Source organism: Ranitomeya imitator, chromosome 4 (assembly GCF_032444005.1).
Source record: "Ranitomeya imitator isolate aRanImi1 chromosome 4, aRanImi1.pri, whole genome shotgun sequence".
In the NCBI taxonomy this organism is placed as follows: Eukaryota; Metazoa; Chordata; class Amphibia; order Anura; family Dendrobatidae; genus Ranitomeya; species Ranitomeya imitator.
Window position 1 is genome coordinate 538906381 of NC_091285.1, and position 20861 is coordinate 538927241.

General features: G+C 40.3%; 1 long non-coding RNA gene across 1 annotated transcript in view; it reads left to right on the forward strand.

Annotated features, from left to right (window-relative positions):
* Positions 1-20861, forward strand: part of LOC138676704 (uncharacterized) — a 289057-nt gene that overhangs the window by 249861 nt on the left and 18335 nt on the right. The window contains exon 4 of the long non-coding RNA XR_011320813.1: positions 3314-3387. This is a non-coding gene — a long non-coding RNA (uncharacterized lncRNA). The remainder of the gene's footprint in view (positions 1-3313; positions 3388-20861) is intronic.

Below are 20861 nucleotides of genomic sequence, written 5' to 3' on the forward strand. Positions count from 1 at the left end.
AGTGCGCAGGCGCCGGAAAGGTCAGAGGCTCGGCGCCTGCGCACTGCATTACTTTGTCTGCCCTCAACAGGGCAGAGCAAAGTACGCTTGCGCCGGAGCCGTGGCTGAAGATCAGAAGAGGACGTCATGGAAAGAAGATGGGAGGCGCCGCAGCGGACCGGAGACGCCCATCCGACCTGACCAGCAGCGGGACCGCCCCTGGGTAAGTATAATCTAACGTCTTTTTCTCCTTTTTCAGGTAACATCGGGGGCTTATCTACAGCATTACAGAATGCTGTAGATAAGCCCCTGATGCCGGTGGGCTTACCTCACCCGTGATTTTCGGGGTGACAGGTGCCCTTTAAGGAAACTCATACTTCGGGGGGATTTGTGACCTATATAGATGTATGATAATCAGGAAACAAGCGTTTCACACTAATAAAAGAGCAGATCATTCTGAACAAAGTTAACAGTATCAAGAAAAAAAGGAGAGAAAAAACTTTAATGAGAATCCATATTTCCACTATGTATCGGCCAGAGGCACTTGATAAATGCACTAGAAGGTGTCTGTAAGGATTTCTGATAAAACTTTTTTCCACTTTATTGATCATCATTTTTAGCCTCGTATTTACAGTTCTATTTTTTGCAACAATTTTCCTTACAGAAATACATTTCAAATTTTACTCAGTTACAACATGTGCTGCAAATTGTGAAAAAATTGTAATACTTTATTATCATTAGTGTCTGTCTGTGGTTGAGTTTAGATACTTGTATTGTGTGCGTAAGTAACACATGTTTTGCTCATTGCTAATGTTCCCTTCAAGTTATCCACCATGAAAACAGCTTGAAATGTCTGACTCCATATGATGTATGTGAGCAGATTAAAGGGAAAGGATATTATTATGAGCTCTTAAATACATTTACAATAATTGGATTCTTCCCTTTCATTGTACCGCCTGTGCATGCAATCAGCTGTGGAATACGTTGTGCGATTCCAGGTATGTTTCCATAATATTCTTTAGGCTCTGGTTGTCCTCTATGTGCCTATGACTTCCATACATAGCCAGGCAGAACATTTTTTCATAGGGAACAAATGCGCAATGTGGTTTTCTAAACTATCACTAGACTGTAAGTTCTTTTTTGAGCATGTTGTCCCTGTCTCTTCACTAAAACAGTCTGTGCCACAATCATCAGTATGGTGTGCATCCTAATGATGAACCTACCATTTTTCCAGGAAACTGTTCATGTAGGAATGCTCAGACCTGACACCCATAATGTGGTATTGCACCATACTATGTGTCAGGTCTGAGCATTCCTACATAAACAGTTTCCTGGAAAGTGGATTGGTTGTTGTGGGCCAGTTGAATAGCCACCAAGATCTCCCGATCTGACTCCCTTAGACTTTTATCTTTGGGGTCATCTGAAGGCAATTGTCTATGCTGTGAAGATACGATATGTGCATCATCTGAAACAACGGATACTGGAAGCCTGAGCTAGCATTTCTTCTGCGGTGTTCCTATCAGTGTGTCAAGAGTAGGAGAAGAGGGTTGCATTGACAATCCAACACAATGGGCAGCACTTTGAACACATTGTATAAGTGGTCATAAACTTATAAATAACTAATGAAAGAATAAAGTTACATTAAAACCAAGTACACCATTGTTTTTCTCGTGAAATTCTCATTGAAAACTAACTTCAAAATGGCCGCCATGGTCACCATCCATCTTGAAAAATTTTCCCCCTCCCATGTATTAATGTGCCACAAGCAGGAAGTTGATATCAGCAACCATTCTCATTCTATTTAGGTGTATCCATATAAATGGCCCACCCTGTATATATACTGTATACAGTATATGCATACTATAAATATATGTGCATTATGAAGTAGTACATTTTTAAATCTCCAGGGTTAGAGTATTACTGACTTAATAAACATCTAGGAAAAGCATTTTATGGGGATGTGGAATAATAGTATTTACCAGTCCATGGCAACTGTGGAAATACACTGTAAAACACACGTAACCATGTATTTCTGCCTACATTATACATAAGTGGTGTGCAGCCTGCAGGAAGTAATGAATATTTCAGCACAAGAAGCTTCATTTTATCTCCAAACAATAAGCACAAGTTCTGAAGCCTCCTCTCTTGTGGAATATCTTCTTTCCGTTCTTTCCTGTGGCGGTGAGAACGCCGGGCACTGTGAGGCAGACTGTGACTTGTTGTCATGCAAATAGGCTTACAACAACAAAATCACTAGTCTTCCACAAAGTGTCAGCCTGCATGGGGTCTCCTTGAAGGCTGGAGAATCGAATTCCCTGCTATTTCCCCCTTTTATGAATTTATTATCCTCTGCTTTTAGATTAATGAGAATGGGTAAACCAGAAACATTGTGGAATAAAAGCACAGAGCTTTCACAAATCAGCAGAACAAGATCTTACATCTGTATGGCAGATGTATTGTAAGGTCGCAAGTCGGGCCCTCGTTCCTCTTGGTAATTGGTGACTTACGTGTTACTCTGTAATAGCATGCATGAAGAAAATGGGTGTAGATTCCAGCTCCTTAAAATCTTGAAAGTCTTTATTAATGCATTCAAATATAAATTATCGCAAGTCCTTACTCCTGGGTGGATGCAGACAGAAAGTATAGACAACGCGTTTGTTACTCTGTAATGTCTGACATTGTCTGTACAATTCCCCTTTATAACATTAAGGTCTGCGGAATATGTTGGCGCTGTAGAAAAAAAGATTATTATTACTCATTATAGTAGGGCCAAAGTCCTGCCAATTGTGGAATAGTATAAGCTGGCCCTAGACATTACATGACAATCCGGTGGAGAGGTACCTGGTCCGGGCAGTTTTATGAAATACCCTTAAGAACATAAAGAAATACCAAAAGAATGGCAACACTTGAGAAAGGAGAACAACTGTAACAATGTCTGGTTCTGTAAATTTATGACTATGTGAAGACAGATTCCATGTAAATACATTATGAAAATTGCAGGGTGTACATCTTAGGCTGGGGTCACATTTGCGAGTGCAATGCGAGAAACTTGCCTCAATACCCGGCACTGCCACCGGCACTCGGGACCCGAGCGTTCAGCTGCATAGAAATACATGCAGCCGCATGCTCCGGTACCAAGTGCCGATGGCAGTGCCGGGTATTGAGGCGAGTTTCTCGCATTGCACTCGCAAGTGTGACCCCAGCCTTACAGGTCATATTCTCTCTAAGCTAGGCTCTCTGGAAATGACAAAGTTAAAAATGTCACACTGCATATATTTCAGTAACTAGACTTGTTGACCTAATTAATATATGGTTTTGACTCTTACCCTGACAGATTGCTCCGCGTAGAGGCTTGAATGCACACATAATCTCTCCCTGAAGTCCATGACCTTAGGCTATGTTCCCAATGTGAGTACTTGGCGAGTCTTCGATGTAGCAAATTTTCTTCAGCATTTTTATACCAATTAGTTAAATTGCATTACTTGTGGTGTTTTTATTGCATTTTTTTAGTTAATTTTTCTTACACAAGTTTTTATTGCGTTTTTGATAGTGTCATTTTTGTCTCATTTTGGTGTGTGAAGTTTTAAATATGCATAGTGCCTCTTCAGATAGGAAGAGGGCTAGAACTCTAGTGCTACCTATTGAAAGTAACAATCCAAAAAGTCAATCACCCCTTTAATGATCTCGTTAAAGACTCAGTATTGAAAGTAACAATCCTAAAAGTCAATAGGTGGCACTAGAGGTCAAGTCCTTTTCCTCTCTGAAGAGACAATTTGCATATTTAATTTCCCAGAGCAGCATGCATGGCATATAAGTCTTATCTCTCTGAGATGCCAGGCTTGGCTTGTCACTCTCCACAAGGAGAAAAATTACCCCTTAAGGTACCGTCACACTCAGCAACTTTGCAAAGAGAACAACAACAATCCGTGACGTTGCAGCGTCCTGGATAGCGATCTCGTTGTGTTTGACACACAGCAGCGATCTGGATCCCGCTGTGCCATCGCTGGTCGGAGCTAGAAGTCCAGAACTTTATTTCATCGCCATGTCGGCGTGTATCATCATGTTTGACATCAAAAGCAACAACGCCAGCAACGAGCATAGGGCCCCTAGATGTGTGTCGGATCAGTACACTCCGGCTGTTTGACATGGAGCTAACAACCAGCGAGAACGATAAGTGAGTCGCCGTTACATCACTGGATCGCTCCTGCATAGTTCTGGAGTTGCTGTGTTTGACGTCTCTACAGCGACCTAAACAGCGACGCTCCAGCGATCGGCTCGTTGTCTATATCGCTGCAGCATCGCTGAGTGTGAGGGTACCTTTAGATCCATGTTTTAAATAAATCTGCTTTGTTTTTGATATTCAATCCAAATGAACCAAAAAGAGAGGTACAATATTCTGAATAAAAATAAGTTTATTATATAACCACAAATAGGTAATGACATATACCAATAAAAACGATCACATTCAAGACAAAGTGGAAAAAGCCTGACTTCACAGGTGTAACGCTCAGAGACAACAAATGTAAGTGGATGGGAAAGGAGTAATAGCTTATAAGGCTCAACGAGCAGATATTGCTATCTACTCCATCGTATTACTACCAATACAGTAAATGGGATAGCAAGACAGGTCTACAAAGTGCCAGTGTGCAAAAGGTGCAAATAATGCAAAAACATCCAGCCAGTCATAGACTGGGTGATTTAGAAAAAAGACCTAATCATGAAAAGAAGTTAAAAGTTTTATAGATGGCCATGCTATAGTCCTTACCCATAAGTCACCACTGTTGGAATCTGAGCGATGCAGCCCCAACGCGTGTTTCGCGTTGGCTTCCTCGGGGGGCTGTCAAAGCCAATGCGAAACGCGTGTTGGGGCTGCACTTCTTTTCATGATTAGGTCTTTTTTCTAAATCAACTTACCAACTTACCAATGTTGTGTATTTTCCTTAACGTTAAAGGGATGTCCCAAATTTGGAAAATCTGGAGAAATTGCCCAACAAATTTTAGGATCCATTTTATCCTGATGCCCATGTGAAAATTAAAAAATTGAGGCTAAAAGAAATTTTTTGTGAAAAAAAGTACTTTTTCATTTTTACGGATCAATTTGTGCAGCACCTGGGGGTTGAAAGTGCTCACTATGCATCTACATAAGTTCCATGGGGGTCTAGTTTCCAAAATGGGGTCACTTGTGGGGGAACTCCAATATTTAGGCACACAGGGGCTCTCCAAACGCGACATGGTGTCCGCTAAAGATTGGAGCCAATTTTTCATTCAAAAAGTCAAATGGCGCTCCTTCCCTTCCAAGCCCTGCCGTGCGCCCAAACAGTGGTTTACCCCCACAAATGAGGTATCAGCGTACTCAGGACAAATTGGACAACAACTTACGTGGTTCAGTTTCTCCTTTTACCATTGGGAAAACAAAAAAAATTGTTGCTAAAAGATCATTTTTGTGACTAAAAAGTGAAATGTTCATTTTTTCCTTCCATGTTGCTTCTGCTGCTGTGAAGCACCTGAAGGGTTAATAAACTTCTTGTATGTGGTTTTGAGCACCTTGAGGGGTGCAGTTTTTAGAATGGTGTCACTTTTGGGTATTTTCAGCCATACAGACCCCTCAAACAAACTTCAAATGTGAGGTGGTCCCTAAAAAATGGTTTTGTAAATTTTGATGTAAAAATGAGAAATCGCTGGTCAAATTCTAACCCTTATAACTTCCTAGCAAAAAAATTTTGTTTCCAAAATTGTGCTGATGTAAAGTAGACGTGTGATAATGTTATTTATTAACTATTTTGTGTCACATAACTCTCTGGTTTAACAGAATAAAAATTCAAAATTTTAAAATTGCGAAATTTTCAAACTTTTTGCCAAATTTCTGATTTTTCACAAATAGACGCAAAAATTATTGACCTAAATTTACTACAATCATGAAGCCCAATTTGTCATGAAAAAACAGTCTCAGAATCGCTAGGATCCGTTGAAGCGTTCCTGAGATGTTACCTCATAAAGGGACACTGGTCAGAATTGCAAAAAATGGTCATTAAGGTCAAAATAGGCTGGGTCATGAAGGGGTTAAAAAACCTTTCCATGCACAACATTAGTTTGGGGAATACAGTCCTGAAGACAGTTTCTCTTTAAAGAGCAAAAAAAGTTCAAATCAAGCTGAGGTGCTCGGTGCACCTATGATGTGGCAAAACAGTCCAGTGCACCTTCTCATGTATTTGTTCCGCTTCTACCTCCACTCTCCTCCCACTTACATAAAGCTTGAGCTGTCAAGCATGTACATTTTTGCAATATAGAAACAGAGACCCTGATTCCAGCGATGTGTTACTTACTGGGTTGCTTTCAGTAGCTTTGATACTATCACAGTTTTATTAGCAGGAGATTTTCACTAGAGGACTAGTAAACCTGCTTCCAGGTAGTCCTCTATATTCATGACCTCTATGTAACCCCGCCCCCACCACTGATTACCAGTTTTTTGCCTATGCACAGTGTACACAGAAAGCTGCCAATCAGTGTTGTGGGTAAGATATATAGAGCTCTGTATTCAGAAGACAGGTAGCTCTAGAGCAGATAAAGAAGTGATTTTATCAAAACTGCAACAAACAGCTCAGTAACTGACACAATGCTGGAATCAGGGTCTCTGCTCCAATGTTATACTGCTCTTAAATGCGGTAGAAAAAAACAGTTTAAAAATATTGTTTGAAGTAAGAAAAAATCTGCCAGAATGCATAGGGAAAAGTGGTGCTGGTTGTGGACAGTCTAGTGATAAATATAAATCAGACCTTCTATCAAATTATCAAATGGTTCTTTGAGACGCCTTCAAAATCTACTTACGGTACTCGCTTCTTAAAAAGAATTGGTCCCATGAGTAAAATGCACATCTAATGTTGTATGTGCGTTATTCACAAATTGCTGGTTGTTGTGCCTCATAATTTATAGTTTGTCACAATCAAATCCAAATTTTGACTGAGGGTGGACGGCGTGTCATGTATTGTTTGCTTCAAGGCGTCAGTGCAGGCAATAACAATTCCATGGAATATCCGACATAATTCACAAGTGAACTAGATATTCCTAATCATTCATTTGTGGAACATTGCCTTTCATTCCTTTTTGTTTCTTGTCACATGCTTACATTTATGTATTTAGGCGTGCACATAAAACTCCACAGATCACAATTGCCCCAAACAATATCAACACTGTAGTTTTTAGTAGGTGATTTATGGCTCTAACTTTTCTATTAGTTGGGCTTATTATTAGTCATCAGTGACTATCAGAGCCAGCAGCTTCAAGCATCCAGTTATCAGCCACCAATGGAGGTAGGTGACAAATGCTGCGGTGTTCATTCCATGGTCCCCACAGTCTCTAAAGGTACCGTCACACATAACGATATCGTTAACGATATCGTTGCTTTTTGTGATGTAGCAACGATATCGTTAACTAAATCGTTATGCGTGACAGCGACCAACGATCAGGCCCCTGCTGGGAGATCGTTGGTCGCTGGGGAAAGTCCAGAACTTTATTTCATCGCTGGACTCCCTGCAGACATCGCTGGATCGGCGTGTGTGACGCCGATTCAGCGATGTCTTCACTGGTAACCAGGGCCTCGCTTAGTAACCCAATGTTTACCCTGGTTACCATTGTAAATGTAAAAAAAACCAAAAACATCATACTTACATTCCGGTGTCTGTCCCCTCGCCGTCAGCTTCCCGCACTGACTGTGAGCGCCGGCCGGCCGTAAAGCACAGCGGTGACGTCACCGCTGTGCTTTACGGGCAGCCGGCGCTCACAGTCAGTGCAGGAAGAAGAGCGCCGGGGGACAGACACCGGAATGTAAGTATGTAGTGTTTTTTTTTTTTTACATATACACTGGTAACCAGGGTAAACATTGGGTTACTAAGCGCGGCCCTGCGCTTAGTAACCCGATGTTTACCCTGGTAACCCGGGGACTTCGCATAGTTGGTCGCTGGAGAGCTGTCTGTGTGACAGCTCTCCAGCGACCACACAGCGATGCTGCAGCGATCGGCATCGTTGTCTAGATCGCAGCAGCGTCGCTAAATGTGACGGTACCTTAACAGGCTCGTTTGCTCTGGCAGCCAGCTAACACTTAGGCTGCCGTCACACGTTCAGTATTTGGTCAGTATTTTACATCAATATTTGTAAGCCATGTTTCTATTATACTTTTCCTCTAATTGTTCCGCTCCTGGTTTTGGCTTACAAATACTGATGTGAAATACTGACCAAATACTGCTAGTGTGACGGCAGCCTTATACTGTAAATATGCTCCATTTGTGGGTTTAAGGACCCCATTAGTTAAATTGCACCAATGGTTTTACCAGACAAGAATAAAGAAATTAAAGTGCACTACACTTACGTGACTTGTTCATCTCATCCCTAAACTATGGAACTGATTAGAAATGAGGGAATAAATTTGAGTGGAATTGAAAGTGAATCAAATGTTACAAATTTTGCATTTGCCAAAAGGCGAATTCAGCAAAATGGTGGTCGCTGGCTGTGAATAGACATTAAAATGTTAAAAAAAAAAGTTTAAAAAAATCCTTAAACTCACCACTCACCTGTCCGCCCCTCTCTTCCTCACCATCACCTTTCCGGTCCTCGTCGCATCTTTTGATCTCCGCCGATCATGCTGAAATTCCCAAGCTTCCGCTAGTCCTGGACTTCACGCTCTGACGTGGCCCAGGACTGTTTTGCAAGTGACGTTAAGGAGCTGAGGGGTCATAGAGGTCAGCAGTGAAGTGAGCGTAAGAATTTTTTTTTTTTTTTATACAGTACATTTATTATTCCCCGGGATCTGGAGAGAAGACCTCAGAGCATAGTAAGGGACAATACAATTGTTTATGTCCTGGGAGAAACTACAGGAACAAGCAAATTAGAATTTTGCCCGAACCACTAATATCTATGGTTGATTTTTAGCCTTTTCACAAAATAAAATGACATATAGAAAACTTACAATTTTTCAACACAAAGGTACTCACAGATGTTGCGACTTTTGGTATTTTTACTCTAGCGCCAGCAAATTTTGTAAAGCTTTTTGAGTGCGGCCTAACACAGACTGATTCGCTATAGTTTATGCCACAAAAGCAGCAAAACTTATAGCAGGAATGGGGGTACAGGAGCAGCTGAAAGATGTCCCAAATTCAAGAGTAATTTGCCAGATCCTGAATCAAGCCCACTTTATAAAACACCAACCTTGAGGAATTTCTCCTATGTGTCTATGGCCTGAATTTGTGTAATTGGTTACAGAGGCTTGAGAGTAGGTGTGTAGACAAAAAGGCAAAAAGGTGTGACCAAGTAGTAGTCAATCATTGGACTTGGGGCCTAGGGTTTCTCTGTTGCTTTAGAACAGTGTTCCCCAAGTCCGGTCCTCAAGAGCCACCAACAGGTCATGTTTTCAGGATTTCCTTAGTATTGCCCAGGTGATAATTGCATCATCTGGACAGGCAAGAATTCAATCACCTGTGCAATACTAAGGAAATCCTGAAAACATGACCTGTTGGTGGCTCTTGAGGACCAGACTTGGGGAATGCTGCTTTAGAAGATGAGTGTAGTTTGTTGGAACCAGGTTAGAGATTTGGCATTGGAGCCAGGATCTTCACGTTGCATCTCTTCTTGGTACTCTACACACTGTGCGCCATTGACTATATGCAGCCTAGAATAGTGTTCATTGTAAGAAGCACATTTTTGCTCTAGAAGAACAAGGGAAATCATGACTGATGGTTATTATCATAAAAACCCCTGCAACTAACCTGATAGAATAGAGATAATTGTATGTAATCTTCCGTGTCGGCCATCTTTTAATGAGCGCTTTTGTGTGTACTGTGTAACAATCGAATCGTCTTCTGCAAACTACCTTAATAACTCGGAATGAGACGCACGTCGTCTCCTTGCATCGCATCACACAATGAAGAAAATAAACAGCAATCTGCCAAGAGTTTTACTTACTTTGATCCCTTGCAATCTTCTCTTAACTTCTATGCATTATTTTTCTACAAGTGATTCATCATAACAATGTTATCCCACTGTGCGAGCAGAATGAGCAAGATGTACACGCTACGTGTGCGCTGGAGTAATTGTAGTAAAACATCGCTATTGAAGAACAAAATTACCCTGAATTTTAAGATGTTTTAATTTCACACTTCTCAGGCACTGACTGTTTTGGGGCAAGTAGTAGATTCAAATCACTGGGCCATTCAGGAGCATTATACCAAACACAACAGTTTCCTTTTATCTAAAATTTCAAAGAGAAAAATTCTCTTTTATGGACCAGGATGAATGGTATCGGTATTTAGAATTTTTGTTTTCACTTTCTTGTCATTGAAGTTGATGTTTTTTTGAACCATGAAAGAAAGAAAGTAAACAGAAATATCAAAATTTTCACATTTAAAGGTTCAAGGTATAATATATTCTTCTCACTTACCCATTATTCCAGTTTAGCTCTGTTTAAAGCCAAGCTGGAGTGATTTACTCCTGCAGCCATGAGTGATATGAAGCCGAAGTCAGGAGTCAAGCTTTCCTTGTTTCTCCTAAAAGGTACAATAGAGTACACAAGTGACATTTTCAATATCAGATTAATTCTCTTGCTTGTCAGTGTCTATAGTCTATCTAGGTTGCTAGTTGTGCCACCCTTTTTCTATTTAAAGGGATTTTTTCTAGCAATAGAATCACTCTAATCTAATACTAATGACCCATGTCCTGGAACCACAATAATCCTAAAAATGAAGAAAAAACAGCACTGGTCAGAATGATCAGAATGTGATAGCATATCCCAGTGATATTGAGGTAGGCACCCTAGCACCACAAAAGAAAATGAGACTATAGGTCTTGCTGCAGTGTAAATTCATTTTGATCCGGCAAGGAGTCAAAAACATATATGGTCCAAATTTCAACTGCGAGCTTGCTGCATTTCCTGGTTCCCGGCTCTTGGACCACACAGGTCCTAATTGACATCAAAAAGATCTTTCGATTCAAGTTATTGCTGTACTTGATTTCTGCCTAAATGCCCCCAGATGTCCTTGGCAAAGACCACTCCCGGTCAAAACGTTGAACCATATCTGATTTTGACTCCTTGCCTTATCAAAATAAATTTATACTACAGTAAGACCTACAGTCTCATTTTCTTTTATGGTGCTGAGGTTCCTAAATCAATAAGTCTTGACCACGAGTTCCTTCCTCAAGCGCATAATTTTTTTTATGGTCTTTTTCCTTCTAGTATCCTAGTGATATGTCATAATTTTATGAAATGGTAATAGTCTTTTAAAAATTACAAGTTAAAGAGATTATCTGGGACTAAATAATTGATGATCTATCGTCAGGATAGGTTATCGGTATTAGATTGGAGGAAATCCATCACTTAGTACTTTCAGTGATCAGAGGAAATCTGCTCCGATAGTTTTCCAGATATAAGCAGTGTGCAGGGAAAACGCAGCAAATATTAAAGTAAACAGGAAATAATGTACATTACCCGGCAGTGGCCACTAAACAATGAACAGGGCTGCTGAGTTCCACCCATACATTGCTTATATTCAGCACAACCCAAGGCCAGATTTCAGCAGATTGTGGGAGTGTTGTGTGTTGGACCCCTACCAATATCAAATTGATGATCTATCCAATGGACAATGGACAATCCCTTTAAATATGTTATATGTATTCTTGCTTACTAGCTTTTCCTGCCTACTAATAACAGGGCAGAAAAAGCTAGTAATATTAACTTACACAATCATAGGGGATGGCTAAATAATGAAACTATTTTAACCCCTTTCTGCAATCTGACATACTATCCCATCCAAGTGGGCTGGGCCCAGTCTGACCATGAATGGGATAGTACGTCATAGCCGATCGGCCGCACACATGGGTGGTTTGCGGCAGATTGGGGCCGGGTGTCAGCTGATTGTCACAACTGACACCCGGCACTAAGTGCCAGGAGTGGTCACGGACCTCTCCCGGCATTTTAACCCCCGGAACACTGCGATCAAACATGATCGCAACATTCCGGGAGCAGGCAGAAGCATAGAGAAGCATCGTGCAGGGAGGGGGCTCCCTGTGTGCTTCACTCAGAACAACGCGATGTGATCACATTGTCCTGAGGTTCTCCTTTCAAACTCCCAGCTCCAAGAAGGCCGTGGGGTCCTTCCGGGTCGTGCAGGGAGGTGGCTTCTCAGTGCCTGCTGAGAGCAGGCACCGACAAGCCTCCGTCGCTGCCTGTCAGATTGCTGATCTGATCGAGTGCAGTGCAATGTGTCAGATCAGCAATCTGACTTTATTTAGTGATGTTCCATCCTCAAAAAATTTAAAAAAGTGAAAAAAAATATTGGCATGTGTAAAAAATTTTTTTTTCAATTTCTAAATAAAGGGAAAAAAATATTTTTCCAATAAATACATGTTAGGAGTCGAGTTTCCTCTGCTGCACAGGGGGAATCTCAATCCGTGTCTGCTGCGGTCTCCCATTCTGCATCGGCTGCAGTGGAGCCTGCTCAGCGGAGACGTCGCTCCCAGCATCTCGCTGAGACTGGTACTGTGCAAAGGGTTACTACTGCCTCTCCAGGCTCTGCTATTGTACCCTGCACTGATCTGCAGCGAGCAGGCTTTTCTGGGACTAAGTCCTGCTTTGTACACACTGAGCATGCCCAGGGCAAGATCTCTCAGTGGAGATCTAGGGTCACATGCTCAGGTACTGCTGCAACTCTATTGGTCCTTCTTTGAAAGGTCCTGAACGTGCTGCAGCTATATAAGCTTCGCATGACCGCACGGCCATGTGCTAGTATACATTTGTAAACGTGTGTGTGTGTTGTGAGTGAAAGTCGTTCTTTAAAATCCCCTCCCTATTGTATGACTGCTTGCGTCTAATTGCTGTGACCGCCAGTGCGGCGCCGTGCGCTTTCACAGCGCTTTCCTGACCCAAGCCTGGGTGGTTAGTGGCGTCCGCCACTTCGGCACCACACGCACTCTTGTGCATCTTTATTATTATTATTTCTGTCACTCTGACACCCCAGTTGCGGTGTCGAGCGCATGAGGTCTATATGAACTCAAATCCTGTGTCTTGGGATTGAGTTCTGAGACTCCTTGCTTGCGCTCTTGGTGCAGTACTGCGGCCCTGTGACGCAACAGGGTTCGCTTCCTTCACACAGGGTGAAGTTAACCCGTGTGTGTATTCGCATTGTACCACCATATAGTGCCGCCATTTACTTAGCAGCAGGTTCTTTCCTGCACGGTGGATCCCGGGTGGTGAAAGCACCAATCTTACTTAATAAATATATTTGGTGCGTTCCGCCAACCCTAACAATACATTTCTTTATCTAAACAAAACAATAAAAGTTCACATATTTAGTATCGCTGCATCTGTAACTACCCGACCTATAAAACTGTCCCACTAGTTAACCCCTTTAGCGAACCCCATAAAAAAAGGCAAAAAAACAATGCTTTATCATCATACCGCCGAACAAAAAGTGGAATAACACACGATCAAAAAAACGGATATAAATAAACATGGTACCGCTGAAAACGGCATCTTGTCCTACAAAAAAAGAAAACTGCTATACAGTGTTATCAGCATAAAAGTAAAAAGGTTATAGCTCTCAGAATAAAGCGATGCAAAAATAATTATTTTTTATATAAAATAGTTTTTATTGTATAAAAGAGCCAAAACATAAAAAAAGATATAGAAGAGGTATCGCTGTAATCGTACTAACCCAAAGAATAAAACTGCTTTATCAGTTTTACCACACACAGAATGGTATAAACGCCCACCCCAAAAGAAATTAATGAATTGCTGGTTACTGTTCATTTTGCCTCCCAAAAATCATAATAAAAAGCGATCAAAAAATGTCATGTGCCCGAAAATGGTACCAATAAAAATGTAAACTTGTTCCACAAAAAACAAGACTTCACATGATTCTGTGGGCCAAAATATGGAAAATTATAGCTCTCAAAATGTGGTGATGCAAAAACTATTTTTTGCAATAAAAAGCGTTTTTTAGCATGTTACAGCTGCCACACATCACATAAAAACCCGCTATAAATAGTAAATCACGCCCCACTTTATCACCCCCTTAGTTAGGAAAAAATAATAAAATAAAAAAAGTATTTATTTCCATTTTTCCATTTGGGTTAGGGCTAAAGTTAGGGTTAGGATTGGGGCTAAAGTTATGGTTAGGTTAGGGTTAGGGCTAAAGTTAGGGTTAGGGTTGGAGCTAAAGTTAGGGTTAGGGTTGGGGCTAAAGTTAGGGTTAGAGTTGGGGCTAAAGTTAGGGCTACGGTTGGGGCTAAAGTTAGTGTTAGGGTTCTGATTAGGGTTGGGGTTGGGATTACGTTTACAGTTGGGATTAGGATTAGTTTTGGGATTATGGTTAGGGGTGTGTCAGGGTTAGGGGTGTGCTTGGGGTTATCATTAGGGTTGGAATTAGGGTTAGGGATGTGTTGAGGTTAGGGGTGTTTTGGGCATAGGGTTGTGGCTAGGATTGGGATTAGGGTTAGGGGTGTGTTTGGGTTAGGTTGGGATTAGGCTTACTGGTGTGTTGGGGTTAGGTTTAGAGTTAGAATTGGGTGGTTTCCACTCTTTAGGCACATCAGGAGCTCTCCAAATGCGACATGGCATCTGATCTCAATGCCAGCCAATTCTGTGTTGAAAAAGTCAAACGGTGCTCCTTCCCTTCCGAGCTATGCCGTGCGCCCATAGAGTGGTTTACCCCCACATATAGGGTATCAGCATACTCAGGACAAGTTGGACAACTTTTGCGGTCCAATTTCTCCTGTTACCCTTGTGAAAATTAAAATTTGGGGGCTAAAAAATCATTTTGTGGAAAAAATATTTTTTTATTTTCACGGCTCTGCATTATAAACTTTATTAAAACACTTGGGGGTTCAAAGTTCTCACAACACATCTAGATAAGTTCCTTGGGGGGTCTAGTTTCCAAAATGGCATCACTTGTGGGGGGTTTCTACTGTTTAGGTACAGTGGCTCTGCAAACGCAACATGACGCCCGCAGACTATTCCATCAAAGTCTGCATTCCAAAATGTCATTACTTCTTTTCCGAGCCCCAACGTGTGCCCAAACAGTAGTTTTCTCCCACATATAGGGTTTCAGCATACTCAAGACCAATTGGAAAACAACTTTTGGGGTCCAATTTCTCCTATTACCCTTGTGAAAATAAAAAAATGGGGGCTAAAAATCATTTTTGTGGAAAAAAATGCTTTTTTATTAACACGACTCTGCATTATAAACTTTAGTGAAACACATGGGGGTTCAAAGCTCTCACAACACATCTAGATAAGTTCCTTTGGGGGTCTAGTTTCCAATATGGGGTCACTTGTGGGGGGTTTCTACTGTTTAAGCACATCAAGGGCTCTGCAAACGCAACGTGACTCCCACAAACCATTTAATCAAAGTCTGCATTCCAAAACAGTGCTCCTTCCCTTCCGAACTCTGCCATGCGCCCAAATGGTGGTTTCCCCCACATATGGGGTAGCAGCGTACTCAGGACAAATTGTTCAACAATTTTTGCGGTCTGATTTCTCCTGTTACCCTTGGGAAAAGAAAAAATTGGGGCAAAAATTCATTTTTGTGAAAAAAATATGATTTTTTATTTTTACAACTCTACATTATATACTTCTGTGAAGCACTTGAGGGTTCAGAGTGCTCACCACACATCTAGATAAGTTCCTTAGGGTGTCTACATTCCAAAATGTGTCACTTGTGGGGGTTTTCACTGTTTAGGCACATCAGGAGCTCTCCAAACGTGACACGGTGTCCGATCTTAATTCCAGCCAATTTTGCATTGAAAAGTCAAACTACGCTCCTTCCTTTCCAAGCTCTGCCATGCACCCCAACAGTGGTTTACCCCCACATATGAGGCATCGGCGTACTCATGACAAATTGTACAACAACGTTTGTGGTCCAATTTCTCCTTTTACCCTTGGCAAAATAAAACTAATTGGATCTGAAGTAAATTTTGGGTGAAAAAAAGTTAAATGTTCATTTTTTTTAAACAATCCAAAAATACCTGTGAAGCACCTAAGCACCTGAAGGGTTAATAAACTTCTTGAGTACCTTGATGCAGTTTTTAGAATATTGTCACTTTTGGGTATATTCGATCATACAGACCCTTCAAAGTGACTTCAAATGTAATGTGGTGCCTAAAAAAAAATGGTGTTGTAAAAATGAGAAATCGCTGGTCAACTTTTAACCCTTATAACTTCCTAACAAAAAAAAATTTGGTTACAAAATTGTGCTGATGTGAAGTAGACATGTGGAAAATGTTGCTTATTAAGTATTTTGTGTGACATACAGTATCTCTGTGATTTAAGGGCATAAAAATTCAAAGTTGGAAAATTGCAAAATTTTCAAAATGTTTGACAAATTTCAATTTTTTTCACAAATAAATGCAAGTCATATCAAGGAAATTTTACCACAATCATGAAGTACAATGTGTCACGAGAAAACAGTGTCAGAATCACTGGAATCTGTTGTAAATTGTAAAAATTGGCCTGGTCATTATCCTTGGGGGTAAGGGGGTTAAACAGTCTGTTAGTGAATACTAATATTTTACACTCTTTTTAATATATATTGATATTTATTAGCAATAATGGGAAGTGGCTATAAAGTTTAACATTCAGAATTTCTGATTGTAGGTGAACTGTAAATCTATATGTTAACTATTTGTACTACAGAAGAGGAGATGTCTATCAAGCTAAAAATCATTGGAGCTTCAGCTATTACTGTATAGAAAATTAATCTTTTCTTGTGACGGATCAGTGGAGAGGTGAAATGCCTTGAATTTGAATCAAGAGGAAGCACTGTAATTTAAGAATACAAATTTCAGCAAAACCATAGTAAAAATACACATACAGCACAAAATTTACATGATGTGATTTTGGCAAGCATAGCTAAAGGACCCGATATATCGAGACTAGCATTGTTTATGTTGGTTTTGATGAGGTGATTGCTGGAGTCAGACGCTCCATATGTTTCCTCATGAATCAGGCTTGTTGGATGAGCGGCGTACACCTCTGTGTGCTCCTCGCCACAAATTCTACTGGATTTGTGCCGTAGTGAATGTCGCCGCTTGTTATGAATTTGAAAAGTGATGATTGCCACACCCCTGTCACACCACAGCTCTTTCCACTTTATTGAAGCTGGGCGAAAACGGCATGAGAATGCCAAAAGTCACAAAATTCAAAGGAGAGTGTGAATTTCTGCTATATACTGCAATGCTGTGGCATCGCTGTATATAGAAAAAGAGACCAGATGATTGCAGCTTCATTTCCTCAAACTAACTATTAAGAACAGTGAAAAGTAAAAAGTTTTAAATAAATCTAAAAAAAAAAAAAAATTCAGATCGCTCCCTTTTCCCCTCAATAAAATAAAGATAAAACAAAAATAAAAAAATACACATAAATGGTCTCACCGCATTCAGAAAAGTCCAATGTATCAAAATATAAAAATAATTAATCTGATAGGTAAACACTGTAAACATAAAAAATCAAGAATGCCAAAATTATGATTTTATGGTTGCTGAAATTCCATAATAAATGCTGTAACAAGCGATCAAAATGTCACATCTATCACAAAATGGTACCAATAAAAATGTTGTCTCGCTCCACAAATAAAAGCAAATCATCACACCGCTCCATCAACCAAAAAAATAAAACTGTGCAGGTCACGGAAAATGGTGACATAACCCAAAACATATTTCTTTTGCAAAGTTTTTTCACCACTAAAATAATTAAAAAACTGGAAATTTTGGGTATCGCTGTAAACATAATGATGAGCAGAATCATATGATGAGGACATTTTTATCACATATTTACCATACAATGTACCCCATAAAAACAATTCATAAAAAAATCTAATTGCATTTTTTTCATAATTTCTCCCCTCTTGGAAATGTTTTCCTGTTTTTCAATACACTATGTGGCAAAATGAATGGCGTCATTCAAAAGTACAACTCATTCCACAAAAAAAGCGAGCCCTCCTATGTCTATGTGGACAGAAAAATAAAAAAGTTATGGATCTGGAAAGCAGGTGAGCAAAAAACAAAAACGAAAAATGGAAATTGGCCCCATCATGAAGGGGTTATGGGTAGATTCTCACAAGTGTATATAAAATTGTTCAGCGCTTCATCCATAAAAGTGGATTTTTTTCTCACTTGTCATCCATGTGCAATTCACATGCCAGTTATTTTTACAGCAGCAACCATTAATCATGTACAAAACCATTTACAGTTTCCTATGTTACAGAATTGCAATGTATCCGTAAAAATCAGAGGCTATGTTAACCTTTCACCTGCTATTCAGGAAATAACGCTAAGTAGAATGAAAAATTATATTTTTACCAAAGAAAATGTTGCTAACATTTTGTTAACAGCCCACTATAGATGGCAGACTCTCAGGCCATTACATGGAATTGGATTGCCATGGCAAGAATCAGAATGACACAATCACAATCTCAGAGTACCCCCATGCTCTGTTAACCATCTAGATTCTACTGTCACGATTAACAGCAGCATGTAGGGGGTTAAATAACCATATTCGGTGTCAACCTCAATCGTGACTGTTAAGGCAGTGTGTCAGTTATCTGCTCCCTGCGCCAGCCAATTAGAGAGCATCACACCGTACTAAAGCTTCCACCTTGCTGCTGGAAGCTGCTGGATATGGCTTTGAGTTTTCCTAGCTAGCTAGCTAGGTGTATGTGTGTCTCTGTATCTCCTGCTCCTGTTTTGTTTACTATATTCCTGTTTTGACCCCAACTTGTTTCTGACTATTCTTATTATGTATAGTAAATTCCTTTAGCATATAGTGTACTCGCTAATTTTGTACAGCACAGTCCCTTAGTATATAGTGTCCTCACTTATTATGTACAACACAGTCACTTAGTATATAGTGTGCTCACTGATTATGTATAACAGAGTCCCTTAATATATAGCATACTCACTTATGTATAGCAGAGTCCCTTAGTTACAGTTTCCTCTTTTATTATGTATAAACCTGTCCCTTATTACATACCATCCTCTCTAGTTATATACAGCTCTGGCAAAAAATTAAGAGACCACTGCAAAATGTTCAGTTTGTCTTATTTTTCTCTTTATATGTATATTTTTGAGTAAAATGTAAATTGTTCTTTTATTCTATAAACTACTGAGTGACAACATGTCTGCAATGTTCCAAGCAATACCTTTTTTATTTATTTTCTGAAAATGAGAAATGGTCAAAATAACAAAAAAATGCATTGCTTGCAGACCTCAAATAATGCAAAACAAAAACAAGTTCATAATCATTTAGAAACAACAATACTAATCTTTTAACTCTGAAAGAGTTCAGAAATCAATATTTTGGGGAATAGACATGATTTTTAATCACAGCTTTCATGCGTCTTGGCATGCTTTCCACCAGTCTTTCACACTCCTTTTGGGTGACCGTATGCCACTCCTGTTACAAAAATGTAAGCAGATCTTCTTTGTTTGATGGCTTGTGACTATTTATCTTCCACTTGATTACATTTCAGAGGTTTTCAATGGGGTTCAGGTCTAGAGATTGGGCTGGCAATGACAGGGATTTGATGTGGTGCTCCTTCATCCACACCTTGATTGACCTAGCTGTGTGGCATGGCACATTGTCCTGCTGGAAAAAACAGTCTTCAGAGTTGGGGAGCATTGCCTGAGCAGAAGGAATGAGCTGTTTTTCCAGCATAACCTTGTATGTTGCTTGATTCATATGTCCTTTGCAAAGAAAAATCTGCTCAATACCAGCCTTGCTGAAGCATCCCTAGGTCACCATCGATCCTCCACCAAATTTCACAGTGGGTGCAAGACACTGTGGCTTGTATGCCTCTCCAGGTCTCCATCTAACCATTAGACGACCAGATGTTGGGCAAAGCTGAAAATTAGACTCATCAGGGAAGATTACCTTACTCCAGTCCTCTATGGTCCAATCCTTATGATCTTTGGCAAACTTCAGCCTGGCTCTCCTTTGCTTCTCATTGATGAAAGGCTTTTTCTAGATTTACATGACTTGAGTCCTGCCTCTAGGAGCCTGTTACAATCTGTTCTTGCCATGCTCTTCACCCCAGCTGCCATTTGCCATTCCTTTTGTATGTCACTTGATGTCATTCTGCGGTTGCTGAGTGACATTCGAATAAGATGATGGTCATCCCGGTCAGTGGAGAGTCGTTTTCGCCATTTGCCAGTCTGTAGCTTTGTTGTCCCTAATGTTTGCTGCTTGACCTTGTTGTAATGGACTGCCGTCTTAGAAATGTTAAGGATGGAGAGTGACAACATGACGCTCACTGTGTCCCTCTGCAATTATAGCCAGAATTGAGCCCTTCTTTTCCTCACTCAAGACATTTCTTTTCAATTCCTTTGGCATGCTTAAAAGTTATTTTTCATTCCTATTACTTTTGGGATATTACTAGCACTTGTTTGCCATCCAGCTTGTCCTATTGCAAGAGGATTGTGAACACCACAGCAGTGTTTTTTATACTTTCCTTCATTAAATAAGAGTTGGTTCAGAAGCACATTAAGTAGAATGAGGTGTACTCTGGTTGGAATTCAACTGACACTGGAATGGAATGGCTGTCAAACATATAGAGAAGCTGATTTTTATAAAACTGTGCAGTAGTCTCTTAATTTTTGCCAGAGCTGTATTGTGCCGTCCCTTATTATATAGCTTCCTCTGCATTTATATACAGTCCTGTCTCTTACATAGCGTATTCTTATTATTTTTGTTATTCACAGCGCCCTCTTTTATTACATAGTCCCCTCTCTTGTTAGATATAAAGTGACTGCTTATGATGGAGCGGTGACCAGACGACCAGTCCATCAGCTCCTCCATTAGAAAAGAAGCTTTCCCATGCTCCTTCAGCTGTCATTCCATTATACAGTGG